Genomic DNA, 5503 nt, shown 5'->3' with positions numbered 1-5503 from the left:
TATGTTTTGACCATGACAGTTTACATTTTAAGGTAACACCAAGTAATTTAGTCTCCTCAACTTGCTCAACAGTCACACTATTCATTACCAGATTCAGCTGAGGTCTAGAACTTAGGGAATGATTTGTACCAAATACAATGCTGTTAGTTTTAGATATTCAGGGCCAGTTTATTTCTGGCCACCCATTCCAACGTGACTGCAACTCTTTGTTTAGAGTTGATTTTAGAGGTTGACTGATTAATCGGAATGGCCAATTAATTAGGGCCGATTTCAAGTTTTCATAACAATCGGAAATCGGTATTTTTGGGCGCCGATTTCCAATAAAAAAAAAAAAAAGATAATTATACCTTTACTTAACTAGGCAAGTCATCCTAGGAACGGTGGGTTAACTGCCTGTTCAGGGGCAGAACGACAGATTTTCACCTTGTTAGCTCAGGGATCCAATCTTGCAACCGTACAGTTAACTAGTCCAACGCTCTAACCATTGCACTCCACGAGGAGCCTGCCTGTTATGTGAATGCAGTCGAAGCCAAGGTAAGTTGATAGCTAGCATTAAACATATCTTATAAAAAACAATCAATCATAATCACTAGTTATAACTACTAATCCAGGTTAGCAGGCAATATTAACCAGGTGAAATTGTGTAATTTCTCTTGCATTCATTGCACGCAGAGTCAGGGTATATGCAACAGTTTGGGCTGCCTGGCTCATTGCGAACTAATTTGCCAGAATGTTACGTAATTATGAGATAACATTGAAGGTTGTGCAATGTAACAATAATATTTAGACTTAGGGATGCCACCCGTTAGATAAAATACTGAACAGTTCCGTATTTCACTGAAATAATAAACGTTTTATTTTCGAAATCATAGTTTCCGGATTCCACCACATTAATGACCAAAGGCTCGTTCGTATTTCTGTGTGTTATTATGTTATAATTAAGTCTGATTTGATAGAGCAGTCTGAGCAGCAGGCCCGTAATCATTAATTCAAACAGCACTTTCGTGCGTTTTGCCAGCAGCTCTTCGCAAGCACAGCGCTATTTATGACTTCAAGCCTATCAGCCTAATGGCTGGTGTAACCAATGTGAAATGGCTCGCTAGTTAGCTGGGTGTGCGCTAATAGTTAAACGCTAAACTGTTTCAAACGTCACTCGCTTTTAGATTTGGAGTAGTTTGCCGTGGCTTTTGTGGAGCGATGGGTAACGCTGCTTCGAGTGTGGCTGTTGTCGATGTGTTCCTGGTTCGAGCCCAGGTAGGAGCGAGGAGAGGGACGGAAGCTATACTGTTACACTGGCAATACTATATTGCCTGTAAGAACATCCAATAGTTAAAGTTAAATTAAATAGAAATGATATAGAGAGAAATAGTCCTATAAATACTATATTAACTACAACCTAAAACCTCTTACCTTGGTCTCATGTTAAAAGGAACCACCAACTTTCATATGTTCTCATGTTCTGAGCAAGGAACTTAAACGTTAGTTTTTTTACATGGCATATTGGCACATTTTACTTTCTTCTCCAACACTTTGTTTTTGCATTATTTAGACAACATTGAACATGTTTCATTATTTATTTGAGGCTAAATTGATTTATATTAAGTTAAAATAAGTGTTCATTCAGTATTGTTGTAATTGTCATTATTACAAAAAAAAAGGCTGATTAATCGGTATCGGCTTTTTTGGTCCTCCAATAATTGTATCGGTATCGGCGTTGAAAAATCATAATCGGTCGACATCTAGTTGATTTCTCTAGCTGTGGTTGGATCATCAGCATACATGGCCTGGGACTTGTTTAATGCCAGTGGCAGGTCATTAGTAAAAACAGAAAAGAGTAGAGGACCTAGAGCGGCAGGTAGCCTAGTGGTTAGAGCAGGTAGCCTAGTGGTTAGAGGCAGGTAGCCTAGTGGTTAGAGCAGGTAGCCTAGTGGTTAGAGCAGGTAGCCTAGTGGTTAGAGGCAGGTAGCCTAGTGGTTAGAGGCAGGTAGCCTAGTGGTTAGAGCAGGTAGCCTAGTGGTTAGAGGCAGGTAGCCTAGTGGTTAGAGCAGGTAGCCTAGTGGTTAGAGCAGGTAGCCTAGTGGTTAGAGGCAGGTAGCCTAGTGGTTAGAGGCAGGTAGCCTAGTGGTTAGAGGCAGGTAGCCTAGTGGTTAGAGCAGGTAGCCTAGTGGTTAGAGGCAGGTAGCCTAGTGGTTAGAGGCAGGTAGCCTAGTGGTTAGAGGCAGGTAGCCTAGTGGTTAGAGGCAGGTAGCCTAGTGGTTAGAGCAGGTAGCCTAGTGGTTAGAGGCAGGTAGCCTAGTGGTTAGAGGCAGGTAGCCTAGTGGTTAGAGGCAGGTAGCCTAGTGGTTAGAGGCAGGTAGCCTAGTGGTTAGAGGCAGGTAGCCTAGTGGTTAGAGGCAGGTAGCCTAGTGGTTAGAGGCAGGTAGCCTAGTGGTTAGAGGCAGGTAGCCTAGTGGTTAGAGGCAGGTAGCCTAGTGGTTAGAGCAGGTAGCCTAGTGGTTAGAGCAGGTAGCCTAGTGGTTAGAGCGTTGGGCCTGTAACCAAAAGGTTGCTGGATCAAATCCCTGAGCTGACAAGGTCGTTCTGCCCCTGAACAAGGCAATTAACCCACTGTTCTCTGGTAGGCTGTCATTGTACGTAAGAATTTGTTCTTAACTGACTTGCCTATAAAGGTTACATAGATAGCTGCCCTGCGGTATATTACATGTTTGACATTAGAGAAGCTTCCAATAAAGGAAACCCTCTGAGTTCTTGATACTGTAGAACTGAATCCACGATATGGCAGAGGTTGAAAAGCCTTAAGACATACGTTATGGTCAATAATATCAAAGGCTCCACTGAAATCTAACAATACAGCTGCCACAATCGTATTATTATAAATGTATTCCAATCATTAGTCATTTGTAAGTTCAGTACGTGTTGAGTGCCTTTCTCTATAAGCTGGCTGTTGGCAATTTGTTTACAGAGAAGTAGCACTGTATTTGGTCAAACACCATTTTTTCCAACAGTTTGCTAAGAGCTGGTAGCAAGCTGATAGGTCTGCTGTTAGAACCAGTAAAGGACGCTTTACCATTCTTGGGTAGGGGAATGACTTTGGCTTCCCACCAAGCCTCAGGACAAACATTTTCCTCTAGGCTCAGGTTAAAGATATGACTGATAGTAGCGGCTATATAGTCAGCTACCATCTTCTGTAGCTTTGCATACAAGTTATCAATACTAGAGTTTAACAATATTGCTAGATTTTTTTAAAATCCACCTCTCCCACACTAACTTTACAAAATTAATACTTACAATACTTTTTTAATGCATGAATACGATGGCTCACTGTTTGTTGTCGGCATTTCCTGCCTAAGTTTGCCCACTTTGCCAATGAAGTAATCATTAAAATAATTGGCATTATCAAATGTTTTGTGACGAAAAAGCCATCTGATTCGATGAAAGATTGAGTTGAATTTGTCTTTCTGTCCATTATGTCATTCAAAGTACTCAAGTTTTTTTCTATCAATCTTTATATCATTGATCTTGGCTTCATAATACAGTTTATTTTTCTTCTTGTTGAGTTTAGTCACATAATTTCTCGATTTGCAGCCAGTCAGATGTGCAGCCAGATTTATTAGCCACTCCTTTGCCCCCATCTCTTTCAACCATACAGTTTTTCAATTCCTCATCAATCCATGAAGCCTTAACAGTTCTAACAGTCAGTTTCTGAACAGATGCATGTTTATCAATAATCGGAATAAGCAATTTCATCAAGTGCAGCAGCGTCTGGATGCTCCTTATTAATTACATCAGACCCACAAATATGTTTAACATCATCCACATAAGAGTCACAGGTTACTTTTTTGTATGATCTCTGATAAACTATTTTAGGCCCAGCTTTTGGAACTTTGGCTTTCCTGGATATAGCCACTGTGATCACTGCAGCCAATGGCTACGGATAAACCTTTAGAACAAAGATCCACAGTATTAGTAAAAATGTGATCAATACATGTGGATGATATAGTTCCTGTAGTGTTTGTAAACACCATGGTAGGTTGATTAATAACTTGAACCAGAATACAGGCACTGGTTTACAGGCACAGTGAGAAGCTACCTCATGAGCGGCAGGTATGCTGCAGTAGTTTATGTGTCGGGGGCTAGGGTCAGTTTGTTATATCTGGAGTACTTCTCCTGTCCTATTCGGTGTCCTGTGTGAATCTAAGTGTGCGTTCTCTAATTCTCTCCTTCTCTCTTTCTTTCTCTCTCTCGGAGGACCTGAGCCCTAGGACCATGTCCCAGGACTACCTGACATGAGGACTCCTTGCTGTCCCCAGTCCACCTGGCCATGCTCCTGCTCCAGTTTCAACTGACCTGAGCCCTAGGACCGTGCCCCAGGACTACCTGACATGAAGGCTCCTTGCTGTCCCCAGTCCACCTGACTGTGCTGCTGCTCCAGTTTCAACTGTTCTGCCTTATTATTATTCGACCATGCTGGTCATTTATGAACATTTGAACATCTTGGTCATGTTCTGTTATAATCTCTACCCGGCACAGCCAGAAGAGGACTGGCCACCCCACATAGCCCGGTTCCTCTCTAGGTTTCTTCCTAGGTTTTGGCCTTTCTAGGGAGTTTTTCCTAGCCACTGTGCTTTTACACCTGCATTGTTTGCTGTTTGGGGTTTTAGGCTGGGTTTCTGTACAGCACTTTGAGATATCAGCTGATGTACGAAGGGCTATATAAATAAATTTGATTTGATTTGATTTGAGGTAGCCTAGTGGTTACAGCGTGGTGCCAGTAACCGAAAGGTTGATAGATTGAATACTGAGCTGACAAGGTAAAAATCTGCCGTTCTGCCCCTGAACAAGGCAGTTCCTAGGCCGTCATTGTAAATAAGAATTTGTTCTTAACTGATTTGCCTGGTTACATTTTTAAAATTGTGGACAGCTTGATGAAAACCAGTCAATATTCAGGTCCCCAAGAAAGTAGACCCCTCCGTTTTGTTGGATTCTAGCTTATTAGCTTATTTGTACAATTTTTGTAGAATAATAGCGAAGACATCAAAACTATGAAATAACACCTATATTAACAAATCAAAATATATTTTATATTTGAGATTCTTCAAAGTAGCCACCCTTTGCCTTGATGACAGCTTTGCACCCTAAATATAGATTTGATTTGTTTAACACTTTTTGATTCCATGATTCCATATGTGTTATTTCAATGTAGAAAATAGTTTTAAAAAATAAAGAATAACCCTGGAATTAGTATATTTGTCCAAACTTTTGCCTGGTACTGTATATATTTCCCCCTGTCTGTAAATGTACATTCTGCCAGTGTCGGGGTGTGCTAAGTTGAGGGTCTTAAATTTGAGTGATAGACTCAACGTGAAGAATTAAGGACTGTCATTCTAAATTTGGTTTGGATAATTTATCAACAGTTCTAATGATTCGGAGAGGTGAGAAGGAGAGACAGAGCACTGCTCTTAAACTGTGAGGAGAGCACAAAGTGAGGGGGTTCCACTGCTCA

General features: G+C 41.1%; 1 long non-coding RNA gene across 1 annotated transcript; it reads left to right on the top strand.

Annotated features, from left to right (window-relative positions):
- The first annotated feature begins 453 nt into the window (after window positions 1-453).
- Window positions 454-5242, top strand: LOC127918774 (uncharacterized). The gene is made up of 2 exons (XR_008100774.1): window positions 454-534; window positions 4249-5242. It is a non-coding gene; the product is annotated as an uncharacterized LOC127918774 (long non-coding RNA).
- Window positions 5243-5503: the final 261 nt, after the last annotated feature.

The sequence above is a fragment of the Oncorhynchus keta genome, unplaced genomic scaffold (genome assembly GCF_023373465.1).
Source record: "Oncorhynchus keta strain PuntledgeMale-10-30-2019 unplaced genomic scaffold, Oket_V2 Un_contig_14811_pilon_pilon, whole genome shotgun sequence".
In the NCBI taxonomy this organism is placed as follows: domain Eukaryota; kingdom Metazoa; phylum Chordata; class Actinopteri; order Salmoniformes; family Salmonidae; genus Oncorhynchus; species Oncorhynchus keta.
This window is presented reverse-complemented; position numbering and strand designations above follow the sequence as displayed.